The following is a 19,910-nucleotide window of genomic DNA, read 5'->3' as shown; positions in this document are numbered from 1 at the left end:
ATAGGTAGATTTTGTGGCGGAAGGTGCATAGGTACTCTGGAGCTTGCAACTTCTACTATAGAGACGGAAGGTGTATTCCTCTGTGGTGCTACAACTAGGGCGAGGTTTTACCTAACGTTGAATAACTAGATTTGGTGGCGAAAGGTGCTTTTGTACTCTGGAGCTTGCAACTTCTACTATAGAGGCAATAGGTGTGTTCCTCTACAAGGTCTCACCTGGAGTTCTATAGCTAGATTTGGCAGCAAAAGGTGATCAAGTACTCATTAGCTTACAAATTCTACTATAGAAGCGGAAGGTATTTCCTCTGTGGCACTGCAACTAGTGCGAGGTCTCACTTGGAGTTCTATTACTAGATTTGGCGGCAGAAGGTGCTTTTGTACTCTGGAGCTTGCAACTTCTACTATAGAGGCAAAGGGTGTGTTCCTCCGCAGCCCTGGGCGAGGACTCACCTGTAGTTCTATAGGTAGATTTTGTGGCGGAAGGTGCTCAAGTACTCTGGAGCTTGCAACTTCTACTATAGAGACGGAAGGTGTATTCCTCTGTGTCGGTACAAGAAGGGAGAGGTCTCACCTCAAGCTCTATAAGCAGATTTGGCGGTGGAAGGTGCTTAAGTACTCTGGAACTTGCAACTTCTTCTATAGAGGCAAAAGGTGTGTTCCTTTGCAAGGTCTCACCTGGAGTTCTATTGCTAGATTTGGCAGCAGAAGGTGCTTTTGTACTCTGGAACTTGCAACTTCTACTAGCTAAGCGAGTATGACGTTAGCGAGAAAAGAAAAAAAATACATCGCACGTGAAAACACTGCATTATAACCATAAACATGATTTAGTTATTCTTCTTTTTGTAATAAATAAAGAGACAGTTTCGTTGAGATGGTCAAACTATACGTTAGGCTAAAAGAGTTCCATTGCCTTTTTAAAATTGCTTGAGCCAAATTTGAATCATAGGCTGACGGCAATGAGACCAATTTCGGACCCGACGATTGTAACGAATAATTTAAGGACTCGAGCATTAATATAAAGCACGGTGATAAGTCGAAATCCATTTAAATAGTAAATACAGACATGGGAAATAATATCAGACACGGAAAATAATATTAGACACGGGAAATAGCAGACAATGAGGAGGTCTGAAAGAGGCCAACAATAACGGACCCTGTTAATTGATTTCCGACACGAAAATTAATTTTTCGATAGGGAAAATGCCCTGACTGAATTTTGAACGGTATGTTACGCCATACACACGCCCCTGTACACGACACCAAAGGAACCTCGGCCAAGCTCATCTCCCGCTGCAAAGTTAATTTCTTCCTTTTCCACAACAGGCAGTGGGGTGTAGTTCGCCTTGGCGCTTGTGTCGGAAGCAGAGACACTCGGAGGTTCCAAATCACTTAATTGCAAACCAAAACTGGCTCCGACGTAGTCTTTTGTTCCCCGCAGTGCACCTCGATATGATAATTACTTGGTAAAGAAGCTGGCAGACAGCAATGTTTGTTACCTGCTTTGATCTGGATTCCATCACGATACCACACGTACCATGCATTTGATTACATATAGCAGGATGATACAACTCCCAATATCAGCTGTTTGTCATCGTAGCCCCAAACCTCAGATGGAGGGTGCACGGTAAGGCTACTGGATTGCACATCTGCGTGAGGAAACACTACCTTGAAACCTTCTTCAGACGTGGGGTCGTCACCCCGTTGAAGAAAGACTTTTTCACCTTTAGAAATGTCGACAACGTTGAAGCCACAGTCCAATTGGTCAAAATCGGTTAACGGCATGTCTTGAATTATAGGATCTTGAAAAGAATAAACGTCGTAGCACCGTGCTCTTGAGAATGACATAACTCTCATTACCACATCAGAAAATGACGAGTTTGTAACGCTTTCGTAGGTAATGTGCAGTTTATTACCACTGACAGTTTGATCGGGGAAGGGGCTTTTTCCTAGCTGGTTCTTTAACACTAGGAGGACGCTTTGGTTTTCTTCAGTTGTGCTGACGTCTTTTGTGTACTAGTCGCCATAAGATGCTCGAAATCTCCAGATATCTGTGTTTTCCTATCAGCGCCATTCGCTGATCCTTCCGCTCCGTCTCTTACGAATGTCGACATCAAGTAAACGTGAAATCGGCTGGCAAAAAGGCCCCGTGATTTTAGATACTCTTGAAAGGTGTAGGTTTTTTTCATCAGTATCAGTGAATGTTATTATTATTTCCTGTGCGTAGTTACCTAAATGCAAACACATATCCGGCGTTCTAGGGCACCAAACTTAGACACTTGTTCTGGGAAGAAAAACTTTGTGGCTTTTCCCTTAAGCAAATCCACCGAGATCTCATCGACATCACTGTACTTGAACTCACAGACGCCTCCACCGTCTTCTAGTCTTACTTGTTTAAAGCGAGAGTTACCTGAGGAATGGTGAAGCCAGCCAATGTGCATTTTTCGTTGCTTTACTGACTTCTTATCCACTTGAGTTCGGGCGGCGTGGGTTTTTCGTTTCTCATCTTTAGCTCTATTTTTTTCTGATTTTGTCGACTAGATTCCTAATTCTGGCCTCTTTTTGAACTGCGGAAAAAATTATTAATCACGTCATATTACATGCAGTTTTTTTCAGTAACAGAAAATCTGACGAAAGAGAAAAAGTTTATAACTGCAATGAGCTTTCTTTTGGGTGAGCAGCTCCAGTTGTCTTTCTATTCTATCGACATCAGAGATTTTATTTAGTCCAGTGGTCCAAAATGATTTTAAAGTAATAAGGCACACATGAAAATCATTCCCTTCCCACTATCATCCAAAATGATCATAAGCGAGAAATACGGGGTTATATATGCAAATAATGTGAAGTAGGGTTTCCAGGAACCTTATATTTTGTGGGGTGGAAATACTGCGTTTGTAAGCTTTTAGCAAGCTCCCCCAAAGACGCAACATACCTTCTGATATCTGGGCTCCGCTGATTTCAGCTGTTAAAGCCTTTATCTTTCCTACATGACCTATAGCCAGTCCCATGCTTTCAAACTGAGTATCTGAAATAATTTTCAAGGTCTGCATACTGTAAACCTGTTAGAAAGTAATGCAGACGTCACTTTTAGCGATGGAGGCGAATAGATTGTTCACCACAATAATTCTCCTTCAGCATGCAGTGGATTTTATTTTGATATGTGTTATTGTAATTTAATCTTTTTTATCATCTCTTCGCCATCCTCATTCAAATACACTGGCCACTAAAGACGTAACTTCACGGTAGCTGTTTGATACATTTGACGCCTATGAGTCTCCCCTCAACAACTGAAAATTACCTTGTGTTGCTCAAATATTGGTTTTAAATCCTGCATAGCAGAATTCGTTCGGAAAAGGGCCAGCTGTAAGACAAAATGGGGATGTTTACTAACGGCCGCTGTCACGCAACATTATAGCAAAGTCACACAACAGAGTGAAAGCCTTTGAGAGGTTACAGTTACTTTCGATGCGACGTTATTTTAAAATGCATGAAAACTGCTTACGGTTAAAAAAAAGCCAAGATTTTCACATTCACGATATTTTTGAAAATGCACTTCTTATAGTATTAATCATACAACAATTTTCTTTGCGAGTTAGATTGAACACTGTGTAACGTAACACGATTATCTCGTTATTCAGGGACAAGCTGATTGCTAGGGTAGGGCCCGGATCGCACTTGGACTTTTTTTGTTTGTTTTGAGTGAAAAATCTGTCAAAAGAAGCGTGAAATAAGTGCGACCCCCAGTTTTACACGCCTTTCGCAATTCGTCAAAAATTTTCTACAATCGTCAGAGAACCCGATGTCCTGCCTCAGTGGCCTCCAAATTTTGGCCAAACAAACATTTATGTTTTCTTAAACATTCAGCTGTCATGATTTGAAGGCTATGTCTAGACAGAATTTCATCGGGAAAGAATATTTTAGTCTGCTTCTCTAGTTTTTCGTGCGATAGCAGAATTTTCTTCGTCCATCCAACCCTTTTTCTTTCGAGGGAAACGAATTTGAGCGCCAGCTTTATTCAAATGTCTATGACTCGTGCTCCGGGTCTGGTTATTCTAGCAGCAATTTAGAGAACATATGTCTGTGATTCGTACCCCGGGTCCGGTTGTACAGGCAGCAATTTAGAGAAAATATGGCTTGAACTAGAAATTCTCCAACCGGTGCAAGTATTGAAGCCAGCGTCGACCAAAACGCAAATGATCAGCTGGAAAAAATTATCCGTTCCTCCGTAGCAATTCGCGCAAGATTTTTTTACATTTTCTTTTTAGAGTGAGATGGGTTTGTGATTGACATGAATCATTCCGTGAATTTTTGGTCAATGGATTTTAGTTTGATGCGACCGCAGCTAAAAATTTGGCAAATATTTGAATTCGCTCTTAGTGTGACCCAGCGTTAATGCTTAATACAAATGATTAGAGGCTGCCGGTCTCAAGAAGATAAAAAATTTCGTAAATCATGGCACGAGCGAACGAGTGAGGTTTTTGACGCATCACAACTCGTGAATTAAAATCGTTCGTGCACATTTTCCATGATATTATGCTTTCATTTCATACATACTGATATTTTTTCACGTTTCAATTCAAAGGTTGGATGCGAACGACTGCGAAAATACATCGTTCGTTCAATCGGAGACACTAACGATAGTACTTCACAATGAAAATCACAGTATGTATGAAATAAAAAAATCTTAAGAGCAATTTTAGACTCTTGGGATCCTTGGGGCCTCTGTACACAACCTAGATTGACATGATTTGTAGCATGCTTTCGCTGCAGACGAAATATCAGTAACATGCGTCTGCCATTCAATTTTTGGTTGCCTTATCGTTCCAAAACAATAGTGATTTGACACATTCGTAACGAAAAGGGTTGTAGAGACTTGCCTAGCAAGCGTTACTGACTCAGAAGGAGTAGAGCAAGCTCAGTTGTCGAACAGGGGCTGATAATCGAACTTAGCTCAGGCCTCGAGCTGTATCACTTTAACTAATAAAAATTTATAAGGTCGCGTCTATACCTTTATTTAGCGGCGTGCGGCTCGCGATTTTCAAAAAGTGTCGAGGCTGGTCTCGACTTGAGTACTATTTTATGGGCTCCCCTTTAAATAAAAGTCAGATATAAAACACACTTCTTTATTCCCTTAACATCTGATTGTTGTATAACCGTTGAAAGCCGTAAGCTGAGAGTTCAATTAATATAAAGTATATTGTAAGAACTAAGGTAAATCTTTGTATCGTGTTAAATGATTTAACCCGTGATAATTTCTTACGAATAACACACTCCGAAACTCACTAAATGCTAATAAACATCCTATACTAGAAAACGACGACGCCCTCAATTTAGCCAAAGGGAACAAAACCTAACTGATTGCCTGCAAGACCAAAACCTTGCTTCCAACAAAACTACTGAGCAAGGGCTTATTTCTAAAATCATTTTGACGAAAGCGTCACGGTGCTGTCAGTTGCAGAGATAAATATTCGAGAATTAAACTTAAGCATCGATATTTGATCGAAGACTAAAGAAAGAGGTTCTTCACTAACATAATAATCTTACGCTGGCCTCTTTTTGATCTTTGTTTTCTCAATAATACGAAGGCACGAAATTAAAAACAACTGAGCTAAACTAAAACGATTACGTGCCGTGAGAGCGGGATATCAAACAAGCTACTTGATTGTTCTGTTGAGAGTTAAAAGACGGAACCAAGGCCTTTCAGTTAACCCTAAACTACAATAGACTGTCTAACGGTCATCACACTTCCCCCATTACGAAAAATCTCTTACTTCCTTATCAATAGATTTGATCGCACCCGAAATATTCCATTACAGTTTTCTTCAAGCTTGTCCATTGGCAAAATGTTCACCTCTGGGAACAGCTAAACTCCGCGGCAAAATATCGCGTTTTCTACTTGATTGCTTTGGTCGCAAAGTCTTGCTTCAAAGCATGTTTTGCTAAATTTAAAAAAGCAACATGGAAATAGATTTCTACCTGGTATTTTTGATATAAAGAAACATAGGGTATGCTTATTTCCTTTTTTTTAAGATTAATCGACCTTAAAAAAGCCAGCAATGTAAATATAACAAACAGCAAATATAGAAACTATAGTGCGCAATTGTCGAAGACATACCAAGTCAGCCACCCGCTAGAGGCACAGAAAATTATGTTGTTTATAAAATATCTTCTCACGAGCACAAATCATTGACTATGCAAACGTTCGTTAATCTTTCCCTCCCAACTGAGGGAGATGCTGAGGTTGCCGCTGACGGAGTTCACCAGAAAGGGTTCCCTTTGTTGAGGAAGCTGCTCCAGAGACGGTCATTTCCATTGATTTGCAAGCAGCTGACTCTAAATAATAACAGACAGATCTGGTTTACACATTAGGATCACGAGGAGGGCCCACTAAATAGCAGTCCTAAGACGACTACCTGCTTTAAAACAATGCCAATAAATTAAATTTTGTGCGCACACAATAATCTGATATCTGGCACTGATCATTATCCTCTGAAGAGTTGTGTCACAAAAAAACTCACTTGCTACCCACCACCTAAGCCCCCAAGCCCATGTTACATTGTTATGACCCAACCCCCCCCCCCCCCCCACATACACATACATATACACATACACATACACACCCACACGCACACACGCACGCACGCACGCACACACAATAATCTAATATCAGGGACTGATCATTATTTATCCCATGGAGGGTTATATCACAATAAAACTCAAACTCATTTGTTACCCACCCCCAAGCCTATTTAACATTTTTAGGACCCACACCCCCCTCATTTGCAGTAAATTGGCATTCAGTTTTCTATAGTCTCCCACATATACTCTGTTAGTGACGACCGATCCCCTCTCCATATCCCCTGAGAACCATATAATCCCCCCCATTCGTCCATCCCCTTCCCTATCCCCCCCCCCACCTCATGCGATGAGTTATGAGTTGTGGTGTGAACGGGTGGTGCAGGGAGGTCTTGGGTCTTTCGAGGATGTAAATTTTCGTGGCGCCTATATTTTCCACGTTTCACAAAAACCTTTCTAAGTTTATCCGAATGTTTGACGATGTCTGTATATGATGACTTCTCTGCTAATTTGTCTGTCTATTTCATCAATAAACATGGTGGTCTCCCGATGCAGCATGTGGAAAAGAAGTGATATTATTTTGCCCTACCTTTCTTTGTACATATTCTGTGTCGCAGACATGACGCCATCTAAAACAGACAAAATAAGCACTTTTCACTAATGTATAGACAGCAGATATTTCATTTGTTACTTCTTATCATAAATAAAACTTCTAAGTGTAGCATTCATATTTTGTAGAGGGTCGAAGCTGTTTCTTTCGAACTCGAGAGAGGTGAACCTCTATTTTGGGTTCTCCTTTCTCTTTTTTCAGAGATGACTAAAATTTCCTTTTCCCTGATGAAGAGTGAACAAATCGTAATTGATTTTTCCCTTTTCTGCCGGTTTTTGAAAACTTCATAAATTTAATGACTTGTTATTTTACGCAAGGGGTATCATACCTAGAGCCTCTTTCAGCATCTTTCCATTGTACTTCAAAGAACAGAGCTTTTCTTTTCTAGCGTAGATTTGCTCTATGTGCAGATTTCCAGACTCTCCCTCAGAGCGCGATGCCATCGTTTCGATGAGGAGTTTTTTCTTCTCCTCATAAGCCTGTTTTTCCTTCACAAACTTTTTAATCCTCTCAGGGTCTCTGATCTCCTTCTCCTTAGATTCCTCATCTTGGATTAGCATGTCGATGTACTCGCCAAAGGCATCGTTATAGGGGATCATGGCGTTATTTTTGAGAAAGACGCCGAAAAAGCATGCGCTTTCATAGATGTATTTCTTTTCTTTCTTCAATTCATCAATTTGCGCTTTCAAACAACTAATGAACTCTTCCTTCTGGGACTTCATATCTTTTTTCTGCAAAATAATCTTCTGTGTTTCCTTAGATAAGAATTCCTTCTGTTCGAGATTAGTTTTGTAGGTGGTATGCATGTGGAGTTTGTAGCTGTGAGGACATTTGCTGCAAACACCATCATTTCTCATTGCTTTACAATCACGAAGCTTCTCGTTGTTGAGAGTCTTATAAGGCACTCCTGAAAGGTAGCAATGATCATGGCAGATCTGACTATAGACAGTACGCCTCACACGATCTTCACCAACATTCACATACGTCTTACATCCTTGACCAGCACAGACAGTTGTGGGGTATTCTTGCTTCACAAACGTAAGATCAAACCCTTTGAACTTTAACTGTGCTCGAAAACGGTTGATGTCGTTGTCGCAGGCTTTGCACTTCTCTTTTTCCGTTTTAATCGTCTTCAAGTTGAAATTAATTATTTCGACAGCTTCCGCCATGGGTTTGACTAAGGCCGCTGTGTATTCCCTTGCATTGTTTAGGCTCAAAGTCTCTTTCGTCTCATGTGGCTTCATTTCCATCACTTTATGAAAGAGCTTGGTCGTAGTTTCGCGCGACAGGTCCCAACTCTCTTTGTAGATGCCAACCATTTTCGGTGTAAATTCAATTCCTTTCCTGCTGCAGGCAAGAAATCTGTCGATGACAAAGCATATTAACATGCATAAATACGAAATAATTTGTCGATAGACATATCTATTTAGTATTGAGTAAAACAGTAGATAGCGTTGAAGGCGTGCCCTAATTAGCTACTCAAACTCCGGCTATTCTTTGCCATTCACATCCAAGCAACACGCGCAGGATTTGTGTCCTAAAATATTGTAATCGTTGCAGTAAGAAATGAGTTTAAGTCATATCTTTGTACTAGCCTCTTCCATCCCGGTAATTAGTTGTTAAATATTTATTATCTACAGGAGAATGAGAAATTTTCGAGAGTTCAAGGGAGGAAAGGTGAACAACTTTCGACGGTCGAAGCTGTTAAAAGTGATGTACTATGGATGCAGTGCAAAGTAGGAAAGGAGCTTTAAAAGTAAAAAAATGGGCTTCTGACCTCACATTTTGTTTTCAACTGTGGTATGATTGAATTATTTGATTGAATTATTTACAAAAATTTAAATAAGTCTCGTAGTTTTAACGGATATAAATTTACGGCAAAAGTAATATTGATCATTGCGTGGCCACGCGAAGAAAACGCAACCGTTAAAAAACCCCTTTCCTTTAAAGTTTAACAATCACTCAATTCTGTAACTTTCCTTATTTCAGAGGCCATTGAAGCGCGATGAATTAAAACCCAGTTTTCAATGATATTTCTCGCGATCGATACGGGGGAGTCCTGAAATTTATTTCATTAAAAAATTATGATAACACATTACTGCTGAACTTTAAGTTTTTTTAAAATCTGTTTAACTTGAAATCCTCCTTAGTCTTAGCTTATTTAGGGTCTGGTGTGTGAAAAAGGAATAAGAAATAAGTAGATGAATTTAAAAAAATCTGTGTTCTCTGGAATAAAGTTTAGACCTTGGAAAGATAAATACCTGAAAGCTTCGTTGTCGAAACAAAAATAGTTGGAAGGCGAAAGATCGATTTAAAGCTTGTTTTTCTCCAGGAGTTCCTTGAGAACTGGCAGGGTGTCTCCTGGCTGGTAAAACGTTCCCCTGGAGTTAGTAAAGGCAAATATAATGTTGGATTGCAGTGATTTATGAAGGTGCTTAAGCAGCTCCAAAACACAAAACCTGAAGGCCACAGTCAACCTGGGATTGTTTGGCTTGAGGAGCACCACCACGGCGTGGATCTTGTCGTAAATGCTGAGAAAGGCCATAATTTCTTCAAAGTGTTCTTTGTCTTTGTCAGTTCCTCGACAATCCCCAATGCCTGGAGTGTCGATAAGGTGGAACTTGGCGATCTCTGTCTCAAACATATACTCCCGAGGGGACTGGGTAGCAGACCGACCGGTGGCGAAAATTTCATTTGCATCAGAACCAAAGCAAACTTCCGTCCCTTCCCCTTTCTCATTCGTATAGGCAAACCTGGAATAAATAGACCATTTTACTGTCAAAATAATATATATTTTGATTAAATGTATTACGATGTATCTCTACAGGCCATCTTAATGACAGAGGTTTGGGTTTTCCTGACGGGAACTCGACTGTGTCTTAACTCCCTATAATTTATCGGCCAGAATTGTGTAGTACAAACTCAAAAACAATTATATTTGTTTTACTTCTCAAATATTTCAATTCTTTGAATTTCACAAACTCAACATATCGATCAAAAACGTAGACATGAATAGCTGCCAGACAGGTTTTGGTACCGTCGTCCACCAGGGATTTTCAGGAACGAGTGTGAAGTAAACGCCATGTAGATAAATGTTCGTTGAATGAGCAACCTCCTCAATTTGAAAGAAATCTAATACAGGTCTCCAATAGACTACACAAATGAGATAACGTACTTCAGTGAATCCCAATAGTCACAGGAGGAGCAAGAGAGAGAAAGCGGGTGGAAAACGCGTAGAAAAGCAAAGCCGCAACAATAGTTTGAAAGGTTTGATAAACAATTGAGACAAGTTGTCTGCTAAATAGCCCTCGTCGCTACAATTATAAGTATATCTATGGCAAAGAATGGCGAAGAAAAGTGAAGAAGGTAAAGAAAATATACTGGTAAAATCATGCAGGACTCGTGCGATTAAGTAACCTAAACCGCTGAAGCAGGTAAGACTCAAGAGTGTTGCTTCTCCATATGGATATACCAATTCATTCTCCTGGGTGGAGAAAGATACTCTAAGAAAGAAGTGCTTTTCCCAAGAATGCAATTACCTACTCAGGGCTCGAACTCCACTCGGTCCTTTCGATCCGCAGTTCAGTTCGCTAACCGTTGGGCCTAACGTCTTTCGAAGCATGAAACTGCTTCGTATTATCAAAAAATTCAACAAAATGTTTAAATTACCAGAAGGTTCATATTTTTACCTAAAAGGTATCAAAACAGTGAATTCACGGGCATCAATGGCGGCTTGAAGAGAGCTATGCTTCAAATAGTTGACAATCCCATTGATCCAGGTGGACTTCCCGACTCCTGTCTCTCCCAGTATCAGAATATTAACGTCCTCTCTTCTCTCCATTTTCATGGAATTACCTTAAGCAAACAATGAGAAATAAATCTGTTTAACAACCCTTGACGTGACTTGCTTATGTCTCCCTATCTCTATTTGCCCTCTTCATTCAAAGGTTACACGAACGCCTTTTCAATTTTTTATCATGTAATTGTGGTCCTGATCTGATGAACGGATGCATGAGAGCCATCGGACGTTCAACAAACGAGAACAGTCCGGATTGAGAAAAGCTTTGAAAACATGAATGTACTCTAATATTTTAAATATATATTTGGTAAATATAATGCTTTATTCACTTTTACCTCCTGTTTCCTTCCTCCTTTCAGGATCGAAAATTTTCACTTCCAAGTCATCAAACCTCTTATCCAACTCTTCTTTCATTTTATCCAATCTTTCCTTGATACTGACTTCATCCATCACCCACCGTTTAAGAAGCTCTTTGTAGTGTTCCGCGAAATCAGGGTCTATGCATTCCTTTTTCAGATCATCGATAGCACTTCGGTAACCAGCTCCTCCCAGTCTCACCAATGCATCTTGGATGTCCTGCCAGTATTGTTTAAATGTTACATCATCAACTGAGGCCTCGCTGGCATGACCATAAACTGTGTTTCTGTAGTACTTGATGCGCGCAATGTCCGCCTCAAGGGTTGTGTCTGTCACAGGAGGAAGTGTATCCCAGCCGGTAGCTGGACGAACAAGACCACAAATGTTCCTCAACAGTACCACCAGTAGAGTGATATCGAAATCTCTTGATGAGACTGATGATTTGATGGCAGGGTACAGTTTGCCCCATTGTGATAGACTCAGTACTTTTCTTCTTCTGAGTTCTTGTAGCGCATCACGAATCTCTGGAGTTGACAGAACTTTTTCCAGGTTTTCTGGTGGACGCTTTTTGTCAAATGTCTCTCTCAGGATATGGGAACTGACATCCACTAGAAGTCTGCATAACCGGGCGTAATTAGCTGTCTTTTCTGTTGCATGAAACGATGGGGCCGCTGCTGAAGCCATTTTTCCTGAAATACAAAAATTCACCCCGCGTCAAAAAAACACAAAGAAGCGTATCACGATTCTGAAGAAATTACTGAAGAAAAGTTTGGAACCGATGGGAAGTTATCTGGCCTTGAATTAATTTCGCTCTGGATGCTGTGTGTATAGAACTATCCATCCTTCCAACAATCAAAATGACGTTAGACGGTAGACGGTAGACGATGGATTGTGTGACGGAACATAATCAAGAAGTTTAAAATTGTCACGCAATCGCGTGAATGTCACATAAATCCTCCTTTCGCGAGGCGTTACGTTACGAAATTTAAAATTGACACGCAATCGCGTGAATGCCACATAAATCTTTCTCTAACGGCGTTACGTGGGTGACCGCCTAATACAAGTTCCACGAGACAGAAAAACAAATGGGAAAAAAAGGAGCATTTTTTGCCATATTGGGCCACCTTATTCACAAAAACTTGCTTAAACCACTTCTGACATGGACGAGAAGGAAGACAAAAAAATTGTCAAAGATCGTGGGAAAGTAAAGATATTGAAAGATCCTAGTCGAACACGGCTCTGTTTTTGTTTACACACGGGAAACTGCGGAGAAAATCGTACGCCTGGCAGGAGTCGTGCTGACCTGTCAAAACTTTTTACTTGGCGTATAGAAAGAATTCGCAAAGGGAAAGCGTTACGCATCATAAGAACAAATTTGGTGCGCTCCGCTCTTAATATGAACGTACAGAGATTCAAAATATGCTTGAAGAGGGGAACAGATGATACCCGAGGAAGATCAGGAGAATTATGAGTCTGTAGTTGTATGCTCCTGAAGAAAAGGGTCACTTAAAAACAAAGAAAATAGCACACAGAAGAAAATATTGAGTTTTGTAACGCAATATTATCTGGCTTTACCCAACCCCAAGAACATACTTAATCAGGGCTAGGGCATCCCTCAGGGTCAACCAAAATGGACGAAAATAAATTTGATGCATGTTTAATACAATTTTCCCCACCCTGTAAATTGACCAGTGTGCAAACACTGTTCACCATATTGGACGACCGCTTTTAAAATACAGGTTCGATTAACGTAACGCATTGCTCCGTGAAAGAAAGATTTATGTGACATTCACGTGATGGCATGACAACTTTGAATTTCGGGATCAGGGCCCGTCATATACCGTCTACCGCCTTCCGTCTGTCGTCTACCGTCTATCATCTGTGTTTGTGGGCATGCATGATGAGGCAAAAGAGTTCACACGAGGAAAAGTTCGTTTTTTTTGATTAAGAAATTTTTTCTTTTTTTCATCAAGCGACGCACTCCCCTGAAAATGTTCAGCAGTATAGGCGAAATCTCCTGGAACATTTCCATTAGAAAAGACTAAATTCCCTTGCGACAATGACGGATTCCTCTTAAGTTGAATGAGTAAAGACAGTACGTTTCTAAGGAAACTGTGGTGCTGCGTCAGTGGGAGAGTATAACAGGGTAATTTAGTGTTAACAACTAAGTTGAAAAAATTGGCCACCGTAAAAATTTTAAAGGCTGACGTTTCGAGCGTTAGCCCTTCGACAGACCAATTGGAGGAATTGTAGGTTGTGTGTGGGTTTATATGCAGAAAATGGAGCTACGTTATTGGTGGGAACATGGTGACGAGAAAACAAGAATAAATTAGTTAGATGAAAAGCGCTCGTTGACACCGTGAGTATTAAAGGTGCTGATTTGGAAGATAAGTTTTTATTCTAGAGTTTTTCGGATTTCCGAACTGCCAACATGTGGGGAAAGACCGCAAACTGCTACATGCTGTTTAGAATGATTAGGGAGATTAAAGTGTCTAGCGACTGGTTTGGATGCGCTATGCGTCCTTGTCATTTCTTTCTACGTCGCGAAGGTGTTCTTGGAATCGGTCACCTAGTCGTCTTCCTGTTTCACCGATGTATAACTTTTTGCAATACGTGTAAGTTATGCAGTTAAATATATACATGAAAAAGTTACTCAGTTCTGGTTGGTTAAGATAAATGCATTTTTAAGGTAATTCGTTGCAGAAGAGAGTTAATTTTGTGCAAAGAAAGTAACAAACCAGACATTCTGATTGGTCAATAATCAAAGGAACTCACAGATAGCCAATCAAATGCGAGTCTTGGATGTCGCAACATTTGGCTACGCAGAAAATTTGCGACCGAATAAATGATCGGCGTCCTATGGAAGTCTTTTTCCGCCACCGCAACATCAGTACATCAGCTGAAAAACAGCTCTAACAACGAAAACACTGTAAAAAGCACTGCTTCTTGGTTGTCGGTTTGGAAAAAGTGGTGTTTAGAGAAGGGAATTGCCAAGGAAATCAAAATTACTAGCCGATCCAGCTTAACACTTTGCTCGAGTGATTCTACGCCGAAATTGAAAACAAACATGGTTAAACCTCGCAAACGACGATTCCATTCCATCGAAAGTGATTCGGACACAGACTGAACAATTCCTTGAACTGTTTAGCCGGACTTTGAACTTTTTTGCGCCTCAAAGATGTAAAAATATCATCATATATTACTGTTTTGATCGTACGCGGTTGTTTTGACCGAATGCACAAGTTTGAATAAATTATTTTTGCACTTGCTGCGAGGGCTTTGCTTCTGCATAACAGTGATAAACTATCTTGTATGTTTCCATGCATATTATTAATACGTAATCATATGATTTTTCTCGTGCAGTTTGGAATAAATAAGCACTTGTTCATTTTTTCAAAGACCACAAATTGCACTTTCTACGCCGAAATTAAAAACAAATATGGTTAAACCTCGCAAACGACGATTCCATTCCATCGAAAATGATTTGGACACAGACTGAACAATTCCTTGAACTGTTTAGCCGGTCTTTGAACTTTTTTGCGCCTCAAAGATGTAAAAATATCATCATATATTACTGTTTTGATCGTACGCGGTTGTTTTGACCGAATGCACAAGTTTGAATAAATTATTTTTGCACTTGCTGCGAGGGCTTTGCTTCTGCATAACAGTGATAAACTATCTTGTATGTTTCCATGCATATTATTAATACGTAATCATATGATTTTTCTCGTGCAGTTTGGAATAAATAAGCACTTGTTCATTTTTTCAAAGACCACAAATTGCACTTTCTACGCCGAAATTAAAAACAAATATGGTTAAAACTCGCAAACGACGATTCCATTCCATCGAAAATGATTCGGACACAGACTGAACAATTCCTTGAACTGTTTAGCCGGACTTTGAACGCGGTTGTTTTGACTGAATGGACAAGTTTGAATAAATTATTTTTGCTCTTGATGCGCGCGCTTTGCTTCTGCATAATAATGTTAAACTATCTCGTATGTTTCCATGTATATTATTAATACGTAATCATATAATTTTTCTCGTGCAGTTTGGAATAAATAAGCACTTGTTAATTTTTTCAAAAAATCAGATCACAAATTGCACTCGCCCTACGGGCTGTGCAATTTTGTCAGTCTTTGGAAAAATTGAATCGTGCTTATTTATTCCAAATTGCACTTGAAATCATGTGATTACCTCTACAAATGACATTGGCGGAGATGCACGTAAAGTGATCAGTGATCAATGGATCTCTTGGGTCCCGACATTTTCTACGTAAAGTGGAGAGAATGTCGGAACCCAAAATAACCAGCACTTTTAAAAAAAACCTCTAGAACAAAAATTAATCTTCTAAATCGGCACCTCGAATCCCCACGGTATCAACGAGCGCTTTTCCTTCAACTAATTTATTCTTGTTTTTTCATCACTATATTCCCACCAGTAGCGTACTCCATTTTCTGCATAGAAACCCACACACAACACACAATTCCTCTTGAGCTGGCCGCCACAACACTCCCTATTTTCTGTAGATTCCACGAATTCCAAACCCCACCTACACTATTTGAAATTATTTTCGGAATCTATGATGAGTTGAATTCTGTACAACTTCCGAAAATTCAAGTTATTTTGGCTAAATTGTTAGGCCGCTTCATATGTTGTAAGACGGAGCAAAAAGCACCCCGTCAAATTAGCCTCCTGTACCACGTCGATCAGTCATGGAAAACGTTCTGAAGATACACAGTCGCCATAGTTTTAAAACTCTTCACCGAAATAGAAGTCAAATTATCGATAACGCCTACAGTGAGAGCCAAACGAGGAAATGGTGAGGGATCAGAAAGTAATCGACCTCTATTTGGGTATAGAACGTGACTAGAGGTGAAACTCTTACCTCATAGGCTGAAGCGTGATCACCTGCTGAAAAGGAACCCACTAATCCTTGTGGCAAGGCCAAAATTGATCCTGTTATAAGTTGTCGATCACTTTCAGCTGTCTAAAGAGCGAATGGCAGTGAATATCGCCAGGAAGAACTAAGATACAAGCTGGATTTTTTAAAACCCTCTTCTTTCGATGCCTATCATTTAGTCCAAATGAGTCAACTCCGCCTAAGACCGCAATTGAGGCATTCAAATATGAAAAAGGGTGTTTCGAAAATAACATCCAGTGTATTTTGCTTTCAAAATCCTAACCTTTTGCCCTCCTTTTTCTATTCCTATTATTTATACCAAATGACTCTGCAGATAACAAGACACAATACCTATAATCTAAAGGCTAGATCTCAGTAGTTTCCAATTACAACAAGTTACGATTTGAGAATGATCCATTACTTCCTGGTTCCATTTCCCACTAAAACAAGTTATCAGGCGGGTATCGTGTTTTTTATTTGGTCATTTTATTTCTTTCCATCGCATATTAATAACATATATGGCGCAGAACTTTTCAGGAGCAATCTGTGGGTAGACAGACTGACGACAAATGAACTCAATTCTTATTAGAATAATTGGTTGTTTGTTTAGCAGAGCGTAATCTCACTCTTTTGTGTTCATTGCGTTGTTATGGCCTTTATTTGGCACCTGGAGAAGGTTGTTTCTTGACGTAGTCTTCCTGGGGCTTATTCTTAGATCTACTGAACCTCCTGATAATCTTCAGCTTTAATCCACGAGTATCGTGGGTTCCAGTGATTTCTCACCATTTTCCAAATCGTTTGTCTCTAAAGTTTGTTATCAAATTATGCAGAAGCATTTAAAGGCTATAAATAAACTTCACGGACAAAAGTGTGGAATACAAACGAAAAGTTGTTAAGATCTGATCTGATTTGCCTCGTTTAGGTTCATTGTTATTCTTTTTTAACATCTTTCGGGGCATAGAACTCCATGCATTTGGTTGTTCTTTTCATTTAAGTAAGTCACCCATAACCCTTCGATAACAATATACTCCTGAGGCTCGCGTCTAGAAATTAATCTGTGGGCGGATCAATGTAAGTATCTGAACAGCTCTGCTTCTACCCCTCACTTAACCCAATATGAACCCTTAACACCCTAACATCAGTATCCAAACTCCCCATACTCTTCTCTCTACGTTTCCTTGGGTACTGACAAGGAGAATTTCGCTAGCAATCAAAGCTTCTTGGGTTGGCGATCATGTCCTTTATTCTCATGATCTTAATGACCAATTCAGCATTATTACTGTTAGGAGAAATTAAATGCTGGTCATTGTTAGGGTTAACCCTAACTTGATATCAGTTGACTGTTGATGGACCAGGGGAGGGGTAGGTGCGCCGTTGCTGAGATACTGACATTGGTCCGTGTGGGCTAAGAGACGCTCGTCATCGGTCTATGCTGATGAAGACCACAGAGAATTTCAGAAACGCTGAGGCAGGGTGGGTGTTTAATTCGTTGAATTTGCATGGGGAACACAAAGAGATCAATGGGAAGGAGGAAAGGAGTCTCATGAAAATTTCGTCTTCTTCATTCACCTGAACTTCACAAGGGAGTAAAGTTTGAACCAGTAGAGGGGAGGGTGGGTTGCATTTTGACTCCCATAACATAGGAGATAAAAATCATTGATACACCCACAGAAATGGTGCATACTTTTACTATGTAGCATTGATTATTGTAAATACAATCAAATACAATCTGCAATAATTTTCATTGGAAATCAATTGAACATCATAGCATGTGTTTCATGAGTTTTGTCCAGTTACCCTCTATCGCTAATTTCAGCATCAATTTGTTCATTCTTTTCTTCGCAATTTCCAGCTCACAAAAATGATTTAGGCATTTTCAGCTATGATATATCAGATCTCCATAAAATATTTTCATCCATAAGGCTAACAGATTTGTACATGATCAATAAACCTACAAATTAAATATGAGATCATAATTTAAGTACATCAGACTGTTCACTTAAAACTTTTGAAAGAACTAAATGGATGCTAAGCAAGAGCTTGTCATAATTATTTTTCAGGCCAAATGAAAATACTGCTTCTTTGAAAATTGAACCATTTCTTTCAAGAGTGACCAAAAAGGAAATCCTCTTTACAATACCAAAACATTTTTAAGCAAAAAGATGATGAGCAGTAAAATATAAACAAATGGATATTGCTTGATTTAACCCTTTACACCCTAACATCAGCATTTATATTCTCCATACTGTTCTCTGTATATTTACTAAGGTGCCAAAAAGGCGAATTTGTCTGACAATCAAGAGTTGGTGATCATTTCCTGTATTCTCATGATGTGAATGTGTGATTCAGTGGTGATATTGTAAGGAGAAATTAGATGCCAGTCACTCTTAGGGGTTAAAGGGTTAACATCAAACTCTCAGAGCTAAAGTCATACAAAATAGATACTATAAAACAGAGAGTGCAGAGAATTGATGGCTAGATTTTCAGAACAGAAATGTTGACTCAGTTATTAGGCTCAGTAGCCTCCATATGTCTGCATAATTTTTCTGTTTACCAAATAAATCAGTCTGATTATTTCAGCCCTGAAAAACCTTCCCTCAATTAAATATTTTTGAGCTCTCCACACAACTATTCTGTTATTACAAAACAGTATTTCAGTCATGTGACCAATAATTTGAGATCTTCCATCAAAATAAGCAATAATTAGCAAGCAATGGAAATGCTAGAATGCATTTGATTGAGGGCTTAATTTGTCATTCTTTCACTGTGTATTCATCTTTCCAGGCTAACAGCTTCCATCTCTGTGATTCTTCTTTCCTGTAATTTACAAGTGACTCACATCAGGAGAATCTTCTGTTAATATCTGACCATTTGGTTCTACCTCATTACCAGGACTAAAATGACAAGAATGTAAAAATTCAGTAAAACACAAGTCAAAACAGAAAAACCAAAATATGACCAACCCATAATAGAGCCTGTCAAGCATCAGGGTTAGAATTCTGCTGGATTTCACCCACCTATAATTATATTGATTAATACTTAATGGCATGTAAATTTTAAAGTTCTATCACAGAACTGAACATTTCTGGCAGTATTACTTAATTTTTTCGAGCACCATGTTACAATAATTCACAAGTAGACTGCATTTGTCCCTGGCCCTAGTCTGCATTTCGGAGGTTCTTCGCAGCATTCTCTTATTTTCTACCCTGTACAAAACCAGCCCCACAACACACAACATCTCGTAAGAAAGCTTTTCTTCCATCTTCCTCTCAAGAAATATTTTCATAAGATCTAGAATACATGTACATATATCAATGACCAAACTACAAAAAAGGCAACATCATTCACAGGGGAGAGAGGAGATGAAGATACTAATAATTGTTTAAACCAGAGACCAAGTGCCCTATGAATGCCAATTATCTAAGCAATTTTGTCCAAGATAAAAAGAAACTGGATCTCTTACCTCTTGGTCTTCTTCTTTTCACTTTTTCCTAACACAGAAAACGATGGAGGAGGAGGAGGTATCAATGGTGATCTGGCCTCCACAGCAGCACTACTGTTGTCAATTGGACCTGGAGAATAATGTAAAGATGCTTCGATCAGCCTTGATTGGTATTTTGATAATTTAGTTTTCCAGAAACAAACAACAAGCTTACAGAACAAAAGATT

The 19,910-nt window shown here is 39.4% G+C and overlaps 1 pseudogene; it reads right to left on the bottom strand.

Annotated features, from left to right (window-relative positions):
* Nucleotides 1-6,098: 6,098 nt before the first annotated feature.
* On the bottom strand, nucleotides 6,099-16,382 carry LOC131781170 (uncharacterized; annotated as a pseudogene).
* Between the last annotated feature and the right edge of the window lie 3,528 nt (nucleotides 16,383-19,910).

The sequence above is a fragment of the Pocillopora verrucosa genome, chromosome 8 (assembly GCF_036669915.1).
Source record: "Pocillopora verrucosa isolate sample1 chromosome 8, ASM3666991v2, whole genome shotgun sequence".
Taxonomy (NCBI): Eukaryota; Metazoa; Cnidaria; class Anthozoa; order Scleractinia; family Pocilloporidae; genus Pocillopora; species Pocillopora verrucosa.
This window is presented reverse-complemented; position numbering and strand designations above follow the sequence as displayed.